Consider the following 15,014-nt stretch of genomic DNA (forward strand, 5'->3'; position numbering starts at 1 on the left):
CAAAAAATTCAATCAAGTTAGTCAAACACAATCTTCCCTCAACAAATCCATGCTGACTGTCCCTGATTAATCTTTGCCTTTCTAAATGTAGATTTATCCTGTCCTTCAGGAATTTTTCCAATAATTTTCACACCACTGAGGTTAGGCTGACAGGCCTGTAATTACTCGGCCTATCCCTTTCTCCCTTCTTAAACAAGGGTACCACATTAGCAGTCCTCCAATCCTCCGGCACCCTACCTGAATCCAAAGAGAACTGGAAAATAATGGTCAAGGCCATTGCTATATCCTCTTTTGCTTTGCTCAAGAGCCTGGGATGCATTTCATCCGGGCCTGGGGACTTATCCACTTTCAAAGCTGCCAAACCCTTTAATACCTCCTCTCTCACTATGTTTATTTCATCCAGAATTTCCCACTCTTCCTTCTTTATTAAGAACCCTCCCAACATCTTCTGCCTCCATACACAGATTACCTTCATGGTCTCTAATAGGCCCTATCTTTCTTTAGTTATTCTCTTGCTCTTAATATATTTATAGAACATCTTTGGGTTTTCCTTGATTTTACTTGCCAAGCATTTTTTATGCTTTCTCTTAGCTTTCCTAATATCCTTTTTAATTTCACCTTTGAACTTTCTATATTCCTCCAGAGATTCTACAGTATTTAGCCGTCGGTATATGACATAAACATAGAAACATAGAAAATAGGAACAGTAGAAGGCCATTCAGCCCTTCGAGGCTGCACCGCCATTCAATATGATCATGGCTGTTCCTCGATCTCGACACCATGTTCCCGCTTTTTCCCCATACTTCTTAATGCCTTTTGTGTCTAGAAATCTATCTATCTCCTTCTTAAATATATTCAGTAACTTGACCACCACAGCCTTCTGTGGGAAAGAATTCCACAGGTTCACCACCCTCTGAGTGAAAACATTTCTCCTCATCTCGGTCCTAAATTTCCTAACCCGTATCCTGAGACTGTGACCCCTTGTTCTAGACTTCCCAGCTAGGGGAAACATCCTCCCCGCATCCAGTCTATCCAACCCCGTCAGAATTTTATACGTTTCATTGAGATCCCCTCTCATTCTTCTAAACTCTAGTGAATACAGGCCGAGTCGACCCAATCTCTCCTCATACGGCAGTCCTGCCATCCCAGGAATCAGTCTGGTGAACCTTCGCTGCACTCCCTCTATGGCAAGTATATCCTTTCTTTGGTAAGGAGACCAAAACTGCACACAATACTCCAGGTGCGGTCTCACCAAGGCCCTATATAACTGTAGTAAGACATTCTTGCTCCTGTACTCAAATCCTCTTGCAATGAAGGTCAACATACCATTTGCCTTCCTAACTGCTTGCTGCACCTGCATGTTTGCTTTCAATGACTGGTGTACAAGGACACCCAGGTCCCTCTGTACATCGACACTTCCCAAGCTATCACCATTTAAATAATACTTTGTCCTTATGTTTTTCCTACCAAAGTGGATAACTTCACATTTATCCACGTTAAAATAAAAGGGGGAAGGTGGCTCAACCATGGCTAACAAGGGAAATTAAGGATAGTGTTAAATCCAAGGAAGAGGCATATAAATTGGCCAGAAAAAGCAGCAAACCTGAGGACTGGGAGAAATTTAGAATTCATGCAGAGGAGCACAAAGCATTTAATTAGGAGGGGGAAAATAGTGTATGAGAGAAAGCTTGCTGGGAACATAAAAACTGACTGCAAAAGCTTCTATAGATATGTGAAGAGAAAAAGATTAGTGAAGACAAATGTAGGTCCCTTGCAGTCAGATTCAGGCAAATTTATAATGGAGAACAAAGAAATGGCGGACCAGTTAAACAAGTACTTTGGTTCTGTCTTCACGAAGTAAGACACAAATAACCTTTCGGAAATACTAAGGGACCGAGGGTCTAGTGAGAAGGAGGAACTGAAGGAAATCCTTATTAGACAGGAAATTGTGTTTGGGAAATTGATGAGATTGAAGGCTGATAAATCCCTGGGGCCTGATAGTCTGCATCCCAGAGTACTTAAGGAAGTAGCCCTAGAAATAGTGGATGCATTGGTGATCATTTTCCAACAGTCTATCAACTCTGGATTGGTTCCTATGGACTGGAAGGTAGCTAATGTAACACTACTTTTTAAGAAGGGAGGGAGAGAGAAGACTAGTAATTATAGACCGGTTAGTCTGATATCAGTAGTGGGGAAAATGTTGAAATCAATTATTAAAGACGAAATAACAGCACATTTGGAAAGCAGTGACAGGATCGGTCCAAGTCAGCATGGATTTATGAAAGGGAAATCATGCTTGACAAATCTTCTAGTATTTTTTGAGTATGTAACTGGTAGAGTGGACAAGGGAGAACCAGTGGATGTGGTGTATTTGGACTTTCAAAAGACTTTTGACAAGGTCACACACAAGAGATTGGTGTGCAAAATTAAAGCACATGGTATTGGGGGTAATGTGCTGACGTGGATAGAGAACTGGTTGGCAGACAGGAAGCAGAGAGTCGGGATAAATGGGTCCTTTTCAGAATGGCAGGCAGTGACTAGTGGGGTGCCGCAGGGATCAGTGCTGGGACCCCAGCTCTTTACAATATACATTAATGATTTGGATGAGGGAATTGAGTGTAATATCTCCAAGTTTGCAGATGACACTAAGCTGGGTGATGATGTGAGCTGTGAGGAGGACGTTAAAAGGCTTCAGGGTGACTTGGACAGGTTAGCTGAGTGGGCAAACGAGTGGCAGATGCAGTATAATGTGGATAAATGTGAGGTTATCCACTTTGGTGGCAAAAACACAAAGGCAGACTATTATCTGAATGGCGGCAGATTAGGAAAAGGGAAGGTGCAACAAGACCTGGGTGTCATGGTACATCAGTCATTGAAAGTTGGCATGCAGATACAGCAGGCGGTGAAGAAGGCAAATGGTATGTTGGCCTTCATAGCTAGTGGATTTGAGTATAGGAGCAGGGAGGTCTTACTGCATTTGTACAGGGCGTTGGTGAGGCCTCACCGAGAATATTGTGTTCAGTTTTGGCCTCCTAATCTGAGGAAGGACGTTCTTGCTATTGAGGGAGTGCAGCGAAGGTTCACCAGACTGATTCCCGGGATGGCAGGACTGACATATGAGGAGAGATTGAATCGACTGGGCCTGTATTCACTAGAGTTTAGAAGGATGAGAGGGGATCTCATGGAAACATATAAAATTCTGACGGGACTGGACAGGTTAGATGCAGGAAGAATGTTCCCAATGTTGGGGATGTCCAGAACCAGGGGACATAGTCTAAGGATAAGGAGTAAGCCATTTAGGATTGAGATGAGGAGAAACTTCTTCACTCAGAGAGTTGTTAACCTGTGGAATTCCCTACCGCAGAGAGTTGTTGATGCCAGTTCATTGGATATATTCAAGAGGGAGTTAGATATGGCCCTTATGGCTAAAGTGAGAAAAAGCAGGAAAGGGGTACTGAGGTGAATAATCAGCCATGATCTTATTGAATTGTGGTGCAGGTTCGCAGGGGCGAATGGCCTACTCCTGCACCTATTTTCTATGTTTCTATGGTTTCTATGTTATACTGCATCTGCCATGTGTTTGCCCACTCACTCAACCTATCTAAATCGCCTTGCAGCTTCTTTGCATCCTCCTCACAATTCACAATCCCACCTAGTTTTTTGTCGTTTGCAAACTTGGAAATATTACATTTGGTTCCCTCATCCAAATCATTTATATATATTGTGAATAGCTGGGGCCCAAGCACTGATCCCTGTGGTACTCCACTAGTCACTGCCCGCCACCCTGAAAAGGACCCGTTTATTCCTACTCTCTGTTTCCTGTCAGTTAACCAATTTTCAACCCATGCCAGTACATTACCCCCAATCCTATGTGCTTTAATTTTGCACACTATCCTCTTATGTGGGACTTTATCAAAGGCCTTCTGAAAATCCAAATATACCACATCCACTGGTTCTCCCTTATCTATTCTATCAGTTACATCCTCAAAAAACTCCAGTAGGTTTGTCAAACTTGATTTTCCTTTCATAAATCCATGTTGACTTTGTCTAATCCTGTTGATATTATCTAAGTGTGCCTTTATCACATCTTTTATAATAGACTCTTGCATTTTCCCTACTACTGATGTTAGGCTAACTGGTCTGTAGTTCCCTGTTTTCTCTCTCCCTCCTTTTTTAAATAGTGAGGTTACATTTGCCACCCTCCAATCTGCAGGAACTGTTCCATAATCTATAGAATTTTGGAAGATGACAAACAATGCATCCACTATTTCCATGGCTACCTCTTTTAGTTCTCTGGGATGCAGATCATCAGGCCCTGGGGATTTATTGGCCTTCAGTCCGATTACTTTCTCCAGCACTATTTTCTTACTGACAATCATTTCTTTTAATTCCTCTTGCTCACTAGACTCTTGGTTCCCTAACATTTCTTCAACGTTATTTGTGTCCTCTTCCGTGAAGACAGAACCGAAGTATTTATTTAATTGTTCTGCCATTTCCTTGTTCCCCATTATAAATTCTCCCGTTTCTGTCTGTAAAGGACCTACATTTGTCTTCACTAATCTTTTTCTTGTTATATACTTGTAGAAACTTTTGCAGTCGGTTTTTATGTTCCTTGCAAGTTTACTCTCGAAATCTAGTTTTCCCCTCTTAATCAATCTCTTGGTCCTTTTTTGCTGAATTCCAAACTGCTCCCAATCCTCAGGCTTGCTACTTTTTCTAGCAACTTTGTATAACTCCTCTTTGGATCTAATACTATCCTTAATTTTTTTTGTTAGCCACGGTTGGGCCACTTTTTCTTTTGTGTTTTTACGTCAGAAAGGAATGTATAACTGTTGCACTTCCTGCATTTGTTCCTTAAATGTTAGACATTGCCTATCCACTATCATGCCTTTTAATGAATCTTCCCAATCTTTAATAGCCAATTAATTCCTCATACCTTCGTAGTTTCCTTTGTTTAGATTTAGGACCCTAGTTTCAGATTGGACTACTTCACTTTCCATCTTAATAAAGAATTCAATCATGTTATGGTCACTCTTCCCTAAAGGACCCCGCACAACAAGACTGTTAATTAACCCCTTCTCATTACATAATACCCAATCTAGGATAGCCTGTTCCCTAGTAGGCACCTTAACATAGGCAGTCTATATGTCATCATCATCATCATCATAGGTAGTCCCTCCAAGCGAGGATGACTTGCTTCCACGCCAAAAAGGGATGAGTTTCAATGAAGGACCTAATATTTCAGATCCCGAATTACATCATGAAGGGTGGAAGATGCCTGTGCTTGGATTTTTTTAATGTGTGGTGGCTGTTGCACACCAGCCACCACACGGGCTTGACAGAGCTAGGTCTTGGTCCAGTGGCAAGGGTTACCCAAGACTAACTGGAGACCAGCTCTGCTGCACTGACCAAGTGCGCACACATATCGCAGTGTGGGCTGGCCCGTGCTGCCCCTGGGCCTTTACCTCTTCTGGGCCCCAGATTCACGCCTCTCCTGGGCTCCGGTCACTTCCCTCTACAAACTCTTGCCGCTCCTTCACCCCTCCTGCTGTACCTGCCCGCACTGCAATCAGCGACCTGGCTTCACAGCCATCACCCTCCTGCAGCAGCATAATCTATATGTAGATTAAAGTCACCTATGATTACTATAGTACTCTTGTTACATGCATCTCTAATTTCCTGTTTGATGTTGTCCCCTACATTACCACGACTGTTTGGAGGCCTATAGACAACTCCCACCAATGTTTTCTGCCCCTTGGTGCTCCTTAGCTCTACCCAGACTGATTCCACATCTTGATTTTCTGAGCCAATATCTTTTCTCACTATTGCTCTGATTTCATCCTTTACTAACAATGCCACACCACCCCTTTTTCCTTTTTGCCTGTCCTTCCTAAGTATCAAATATCTATGGATATTCAGTTCCCAACACTGGTCACCCTGCAACCATGTCTCCGTAATTGCAACTATATCGTATCCGTTTACATCTATATGTGCTGCTAATTCATCTACCTTATTACAGATGCTTCATGCATTCAGATACAATGCTTTTAGATTTGTCTTTTTAACATTATTAGACATCTTAACATTATTTTTTACTATAGCCCTATTTGTCTTATCGCTATTTTTTCTTACCTGGACCCTATTTGTTAATGCACTCTTTTGTTTGTGTGCTTTGTCTCTTCCTGACATAATCTGGTTCCTTACCACAATCACTTTCCTGCATTGCTTCCTTTTCTTTTCTCTTTAGCATTCTAGATGTCTCTCCACATTCTAGATGTCACGCCCCCTTATTTAGTTTAAAGCCCTAGTTATTCGGTTCGCTAGAACTCTGGTCCCAGCATAGTTCAGATGTAGTCCGTCCCCACGGAACAGCTCTCTCTTTTCCGAGTATTGGTGCCAGTGCCCCAGGAATCGAAACCCACTTCTCACACACCAACCTCTGAGCCACGCTTTCATCTCCCTGATTCTATTGACCCTATGCCAATTTGCTCGTGGCTCAGGTAATAATGCAGAGATTATTACCTTTGTGGTTCTGCTTTTCAATTTAGTCCCTAGCTGTTCAAACTCTCTCAGCAGAACCTCTTTCTTAGTCCTACCGATGTCATTGGTACCTATGTGCATCACGGCAACTGCATCCTCCCCCTCCCACTCCAAGTATTTCTCCAGCTCAGAGGAGATGTCCTTTACCCTGTCACCGGGTAGGCAACGCAGCCTTCGAAATGCACGCTTTCAGCTGCAGAGAACCCTATCTATCCCCCTAACTATGCTGTCCCCTACTACAACCACCTGTCTCTCTACTTACCCCACTTGAATGGCTCTCTGCACCACGGTGCCTTGGTCACTCTGCCTGTCCACCCCGCAGTCTGCAAACTTGTCCACAAGGGTTGCAAGAACCTCAACTATATTGGACAAGTGCAGGGACTGAGGCTCCTGCAATACTACCTCATGGATCCCCATACCTGCCTCACTCGTAGTCACACCCTCCTGTCCCTGACCATGTGACAATTCTAAAGTATTTAACCTAGAGGGTGTGGCTGCCTCCTGGAGCAAAAGGTCCAAGTAACTTTCTCCCTCCCTGATGTCTCGCAATGTCTGCAGCTCGGACTCCAGCTCCTCAACTCGGAGCCGAAGTTCGTCGAGCCGCAAACACTTACCGCAAATGTAGTCGCTCTGGACCAAACCGTCCAGAAGTTCCCACATATTGCAACATCTCCTGTTCTCCCATTATTTAATTAAATTAATTAGTTTAGTGTTAATCAAGTATTTACCCTTATAGTTTATTAACTTAGTCAAACAAATAAAAGTTAGTTTTTAGAATTTAGTTATATACAATATGTTAATTTCAAAGAAAAACTTAGCCCACAATCATTACCAATTACTTACCTGCCTTACCTGTGATGTCACACAGCAGAGTTCTCCTCACCCGAAGCCGTGCGATCTCCTGGGAGCGGCAAAAAACCAGGTAAAAACCCAGGTCAATTAGGGAAAAAAATTTAGAAAAATTCCTCTCCGACCCAACCAGGAGATCGAAACTAGTCCAGGAGATCACACTGGCAGTATGCTGTGGTCTGCTGTGGCTTTTATTCCCACTCTCGGGCCTCGGTCTGCTCCCGCTCAGGTACACCGCCGCTCTGCAGAAAACGTAAGCCCTAAGACATAGGGCTAGACTTTCCACTTTTATGCAAATTGGCCAAAAATGGGTGTTATTTCCAGCGTGGGCGGTAAATATTGGTTTTGAGATCACCGGATTATCGCTCATTTCCAAAATCCTAACTTTCTATTTTTTAAAATGGGCATTACCGTGAGCAATCTGAAATGAGCGTTAGCGTTAAAATCTTTTGACCTTCTGCCATAAAGTGTTGTTGAGCATAGCAATGGCATGGCAACGCGCATTTCCCGCTTTTCAGGAGGTCAGGGGTCATCATTACATGCGCAGAAGAGGAGACAGAGAGAGAGGGAGCAGAGAGGGACTGAAAGCATGTGTGGGTGGGAGGCAGGAGGGAGATTCACCAGCAGCAAAAAGTCTACTAAGCACCAAGAAGGTAGTTGGCACCGAGTTTTTGTCCAACAAGTAATATATAACATGGAAGGGATGGAGGAGGCCTTGGAGCTATTAGCCAGGAACTTTGGTGGCAGAGGGCTCCCAGTGGTCCCGGAGCGCGGCACTGCACTCCAAGGGGACGAATCCTCATTGCCAATGACACATGAGAGCCAGGAGGAAGATCTTGCTTCTGGCTCGGAGCATGTTCCCACCTCAGGACCGTCCTCTCCCGTATCCGTCTAAGCAGTGGTTCTGCCGTCACCCCCCCCCCCCCCCAATGAAGCAGCGCCTGAGGAGCTCCTCAGCCAGGCGACTTGGAGTCAGGAGGGGAAGGGGTAGCGGTGAGGAGGAGAAACGGGTGGGGGGGGGGCGCGGAAGAAAAGTGAGGTGCATGGCCGCAGGTGCTGTTTGGGGCATATTTTTAGGTTGCTGCTGCTATTTTGTTGGGAGGGTTGGGGCAAGGGGGCTACCTTGTTGGTTTGCATTTGTGTTTTGTTTTGTTGGAAATGGGGACCATTGAAATGATGTAAATGTGATAAATCGGTTGTGGGGTGGGGCGGGGTTGCGATGGGGTGTTTGTTACAGTTATACTTATGATTTCAGGCAAATGGTTGGATTAAATGTTTTTATTTAACATAACCTTGGATGTTGAGTTCCCAGTCTTGGTCACCCTGGAGCCATGCCTCCGTGATGCCAATTATATAATATTCGTTAATTGCTGCCTGCGCAGTTAATTTGTCCACCTTATTAAAAATACTCCTCGCATTGAGGCACAGAGCCTTCAGCCTTGCCTTTTTAGCACACTTTGCCCCTTTAGAATTTTGCTGTAATGTGGCCCTTTTTGATTTTTGCCTTGGGTTTCTCTGCCCTCCACTTTTACTTTTCTTTTTTCTATCTTTTGCTTCTGCCCCCATTTTCTTTCCTCTGTCTCCTGCATAGGTTCCCATCCCCCTGCCATATTAGTTTAATCCCTCCCCAACAGCACTAGCAAACACTCCCCCTGGGACATTGGTTCCAGTCCTGCCCAGCTGCAAGCTGTCCGGTTTGTACTGGTCCCACCTCCCCTAGAACCGATTCCAATGTCCCAGGAATTTGAATCCCTCCCTTCTGCACCACTCCTGAAGCCATGTATTCATCTTAACTATCCTGTCATTCCTACTCTGACTAGCACGTGACATTGGTAGCAATCCTGAGATTACTACCTTTGAGGTCCTACTTTTTAATTTAACTCCTAGCTCCCTAAATTCAGTTTGTAGCACCTCATCCCGTTTTTTACCTATATCGTTGGTACCTATATGCACCACGACAACTGGCTGTTCACCCTCCCCCTCCAAAATATCCTGCAATCACTCCAAGACATCATAAAGTCAGCATGAATTTATGAAAGGGAAATCTTCTAGAATTTTTTGAGGATGTAACTAGTAGAGTGCACAAGGGAGAACGAGTGGATGTGGTATATTTGGACTTTCAAAAGACTTTGACAAGATCCCACAAATGAGATTGCTGTGCAAAATCAAAGCACATGGTATTGGGGGTAATGTACTGATGTGGATAGAGAACTGGTTGGCAGACAGAAAGCAGAGAGTCGGGATAAACAGGTCCTTTTCAGAATGGCAGGCAGTGACCAGTGGGGTGCCGCAGGGCTCAGTGCTGGGACCCCAGCTATTTAGAATATACATTAATCATTTAGATGAAGGAATTGAGTGTAATATCTCCAAGTTTGCAGATGACACTAAGCTGGGTGGTGGTGTGAGCTGCGAGGAGGATGCTAAGAGGCTGCAGGGCAACTTGGACAGGTTAGGTGAGTGGGCAAACGCATGGCAGATGCAATATAATGTGGATAAATGTGAGGTTATCGACTTTGGTGGCAAAAACATGAAGGCAGATTAGGAAAAGGGGAGGTGCAACAAGACCTGGGTGTCATGGTACATCAGTCATTGAAAGTTGGCATGCAGGCACAACAGACGGTGAAGAAGGCAAATGGTATGTTGGCCTTTGTAGCTAGAGGATTTGAGTATAGGAATAGGGAGGTCTTATTGCAGTTGTACAGGGCCTTAGTGAGGCCTCACCTGGAATATTGTGTTCCATTTTGGTCTCCTAATCTGAGGAAGGTTCACCAGACTGATTCCGGGATGGCAGGACTGACATATGAGGAGAGACTGGATCGACTGGGCCTGTATTCACTGGAGTTTGGAAGGATAAGAGGGGATTTCATAGAAACATATAAAATTCTGACGGGCTGGACAGGCTAGATGCAGGAAGAATGTTCCCGATGTTCAGGAAGTCCAGAACCAGGGGACATAGTCTAAGGATAAGGGGTAAACCATTTAGGACTGAGATGAGAAAAAACTTCTTCACTCAGAGAGTTGTTCACCTGTGGAATTCCCTACCGCAGAGAGTTGTTGATGCCAGTTCATTGGATATATTCAAAAGGGAGTTAGATATGGCCCTTACAGCTAAAGGGATCAAGGGGTATGGAGAGAAAGCAGAAAAGGGGTACTGAGGGGAATGATCAGCCATGATCTCATTGAATGGCGGTGCAGGCTCGAAGGGTCGAATGGCCTACTCCTGCACCTATTTTCTATGTTTCTATGTTTCTATGGCCAGTTAAAAAGCCTGATAGCAGCTGGCCACTGACTATAGATTACAGAAAGTTAAATTCTGTAACACCAGCCTGCTCACTGGTAGTAAGAGAAACTCCCACCATATTATCTCAAATTCCTGTTGGTTCCCAGTACTTCTTGACCCTCGACATCGGCAATGGATTCTGGAGTAGCCCTGTTAAGAGGGAAGACCAGTACAAATTTGCGTTCACATTTGACGCCCAGAGCTACACCTGGACATGCTTGCCTCAGGGGTTCCACAATGCCCCCACGACATTCCACAAAAGAATGGCTGCAATTTTAAAAGACTTTTCCCGCCCTACCTGCTTGCTGCATTACGTACATGACCAACTGCTGGCAACCGACAGCATGGAGGAGCATCTGTCCCTTTTGCATGAGCTTTTGACATTGTTGGTTCAGGCGGGACTAAAGGTGAATCTCCGTAAGGCTCAATTAGTAAAAGAATGGGTCACCTTTCTAGGATTGTCTATTTCTCCAGAGGGATCATCCCCCGACTCTCACAAGGTGGTGATAATACAGTGACTGCCATTACCCACTTCCAAAACAGCCCTACGATCATTCTTGGGTTTGGTGGGGTACCAAAGGAAATTTATCCCAGGCTTTGCAGAGTGTGCAAAGCCCCTGTATGATTTAATAAAACTGCAGGGTGATGACATACGCCCGGCGTGGACTGATGCTCACAGCCAGTCCGTGGCTAAATTAAAAACTGCAGTGATACAGGCCGCATGTCTCATCCCTCCTGATCCCACACAGCCCTTCCATTTGGAGGTCGGGGTCACAGAGCAAAGCCTCACTGCAGTTCTGTGCCAAACGCGAGCTGATCGATTGCAGCCCATTGCATATGCGTCTCGAATCCTGCAGGGTGTGGTGAATCTTTGGAATTCTCTACTCCAGAGGATGGGGAGGCTCAGCCTTTGAGTATATTCAAGACAGAGAGCGATAGATTTTTGCATAAAAGTGGAGTTGAGGTAAAAGCTCAGCCATGATCTTATTGAATAGTGGAGCAGGCTTGAGGGACCGAATGGCCTTCCCCTGCTCCTATTTCTTATGTTCTTATGTTCCACCAAGCCCTGCAAATGTTTCCTTTTTCTAGTATATATCCAATTTCCTTTTGAAAGTTATTATTGAATCTGCTTTCACGCAGTGCATTCAAGTTTACAGCAACTTGCTACATAAAATAAAATCTCATCTTCCCCCTAGTTCTTTTGCCGATTATCTTAAATCTGTGTATTCTGATTACTGACCTTCCTGCCAATGGAAACAGTTTTCCCTATCTCCCTATCAGAATTTTGAACACCTCTATTAAATTTCCCCTTAACCTTCTCTGCTCTGAGGAGAATAACAACAACAACAATTTGAATTTATGTAGTGCCTTTAACATAGTGAAACTTCCCAGGGCGCTTCACAGGAGTATTATGAGATAAAAAATTTGACACAAGCCGCGCAAGCAGAAATTAGCGCAGGTGACCAAAGGTTTGGTCAAAGAGGTATGTTTTAAGGAGCCCCTTGAAAGAGGAAGGAGGGGTAGAGACGCGGAGAGGTTTAGGCAAGGGGTTCCAGAGCTTGGGGCCTAGGCAACAGAAGGCACGGCCACCAATGGTTGAGTGATTTTAATCAAGAGGGCAGAATTAGAGGAGCGTAGTCATCTCAGGGGGTTGGGAGACTACAGAGATTACAGAGATAGCAGAGATAGGGCGGGGCGAGGCCATAGAGGATTTGAAAATAAGGATGAGAATTTTGAAATTGAGGCATTGCTTAACCGGAAGCCAATGTAGGTCAGCGAGCACAGGGGAGATGGGTTGACTGGACTTGGTGCGAGTTAGGACACGGGCAGCCAAGTTTTGGATCACCTCTAGTTTACATAGGGTAGAATGTGGGAGGCCAGCCAGGTGTGCGTTGGAATAGTCAAGTCTAGAGGTAACAAAGGCATTGATGTGGGCTTCAGCAGCGGATGAGTTGAGGCAAGGGCGGAGACGGGCGATGTTACAGAGGTGGCAATAGGCGGTCTTAGTTATACTGCGGATATGTGGTCGAAAGCTCATTCCAGGGTCAAATATGACACCAAGTTTGCGATTAGTCTGGTTCAGCCTCAGACAGAAATTGGGGAGAGGAATGGAGTCAGTGGCTAGGGAATTGAGTTTGTGGCGGGGACCGAAAACAATGGCTTCGGTCTTACCAATATTCAATTGGAGAAAATTTCTGCTTATCCAGAAGTGGATGTCGGACAAGCAGTCTGAAAATTTTGTGACCATGGAGGGGTCGCGAGAAGTGGTAGTGAGGTAGAGCTGGGTGTCCTCAGCGTACATGTGGAAACTGACGCTGTGTTATCAGATGCTGTCACCAAGGAGCAATATGTAGATGAGAATTAGGAGGAGGCCAAGTTCCTCTAATCCCAGTTCCTCTAATCTCTCCACAGAACGGAAGTTCTTCATCCCTGGTATCACCTCTCCAAGGCCTTGACATCCTTCTTAAATTGTGGTGCCCAGAATTGCACACAATACTCCAGCTGAGGCTTAACCAGCGATTTATAAAGGTTTAGCATGTTACCCTTGTTTTTGCACTCTATATCGGGAGTGATTTTAACTCGACTCGCTCTGCAGAAACCTGGCTCTTACCTGCCATGATAACAACATCTTCAATTTTAACTTGCTCTCCTGAGTAGGCAACAAGGACACACGACCGGAGCCAACAAGATCCTTCATTTTATATGCATGTTGCGGCCCGATGACATCATTGAGACCCGACTGTAATTGTAACTCAGGCCTGAGCGGGGAATCCCCCTGGAGTTAAAATCAGGGCCCATTATGTTTATTTATAAAGTCAAGGATCCCATATACTTTTTTAATAGCTTCATCAACTTGTCCTGTCACCATCAAAGACTTGTGTATGTGAGCCCCCCAGGTCTCTCTGTTCCTGCACCCCCTTAATATACACTATTCAGTTTATATTGTTGCTTATATTAAAGCAGATATATCTCACATTCTTTCAGATTATTAAACTACGTATAAATACAAAATTGTAATGACTGAGGCACGAAATTTCTTAGGACTTCTTCCAAACACCTGCTTTAACTCTGGCAAGTGACTGGTAAGCCCCCTTGGGAAATGGCAGAACATCCACCTGACCCTTTCAAGGCAGCGGTGGGGGCTCCCAACACCAGGAGCCTTCTCCTGTGACTCCTATATAACCTGGGAGTAGGGAATTGCTTCGAAATTAGGAGCTTAAAAATTCAGTATAGCCCGAATTTAGCGCCGGGCGATGTTTACCGCCTCCAACCGGGATATTCGCTTTGAGCGTCCCAAGAGGGGAGTGGAGCGCGAAGGGAAGTGTTCCACACCCCTCTTAGGGCGCTAACCCTGATTCTTGGGGTGCTATCGCAGGAGCACCGCTGAACATCTGGCGCTAGGAAACCGGCATCCCAGCGCCTAAAGGGGAGGTCAGCTGGACCATCCGAAAAGTTAAAGAAAAGCCAAGGCAGCTAAACAACAGAGTCCAGCATCTAGGAGAGATGCATTCATGGGGAAAAAAATCATTTTGACTGCCCATCTGCTCCCCCCCGGATGTGTTGCCCCGGCAACTTCTCCGTGATGCCTGCTTTCCCAGTGCGAAGTAGCGGCAGGCGTTGTGGCAGGCGAAAACAGTCAAGTTCGCGACCGCAGCACTCCAGGGGCTTTGCACACTCAGTGACATCACCAAGTGAGTGGCGTTAGAGCGAGCGCTACCTCTTAGCGGCGCCGGTAAAGCTCCACTGAAGTTCGCGGGTTAGCGCCTCTCTCGGGCGTTAATGGTGGCGCTGAGCAAATGAGTTTCTAGCCCTCGGTGTGTAGCCTTTAAAAACAATGGTTGAAGATTTCAGCAGCAAGTACGCAGCAGAGTGTTTGGCACAGTGAGTTGACTGTCAGGTAGCTGTGATAGATAGCTCATGTTTGATTTTTGTGCCAGCTTCAAAGGATGTCTTCAAGTGGCAGATCTGGCAAGATGCCCGATGAAGGAAGTAAGACATGATGAGGAGGCAGAATGAGACCACCTCAAGATGTGGTGCAGCAAAGGAGAGAAACACTGTTGGGTACTCATTGGGGGAAACCTCAGAAAAATGCCTCCTATGCCACGCGGAGGGAGGTGGCAGGGCCACCGAGTGTCCTCACTCTCCCCCCTAGAACTGCAATGCAGTGTTGGAAAAGGTTCAATGATCCGGCAAGGGAAGGCAAAGTAAAACACCAGTCATTTTCCCTTTCTTTGATCTTGGGCCATCAACAAACTGTTCAAACTCTAAAACTAATAGCTGCACAAGTAACCCTTTACATTACCCTGTGGTTTAAGAAGTCACCAACTTGGGATCTTACAATGTG

The sequence above is a fragment of the Pristiophorus japonicus genome, chromosome 10, assembly GCF_044704955.1.
Source record: "Pristiophorus japonicus isolate sPriJap1 chromosome 10, sPriJap1.hap1, whole genome shotgun sequence".
NCBI lineage: Eukaryota > Metazoa > Chordata > Chondrichthyes > Pristiophoridae > Pristiophorus > Pristiophorus japonicus.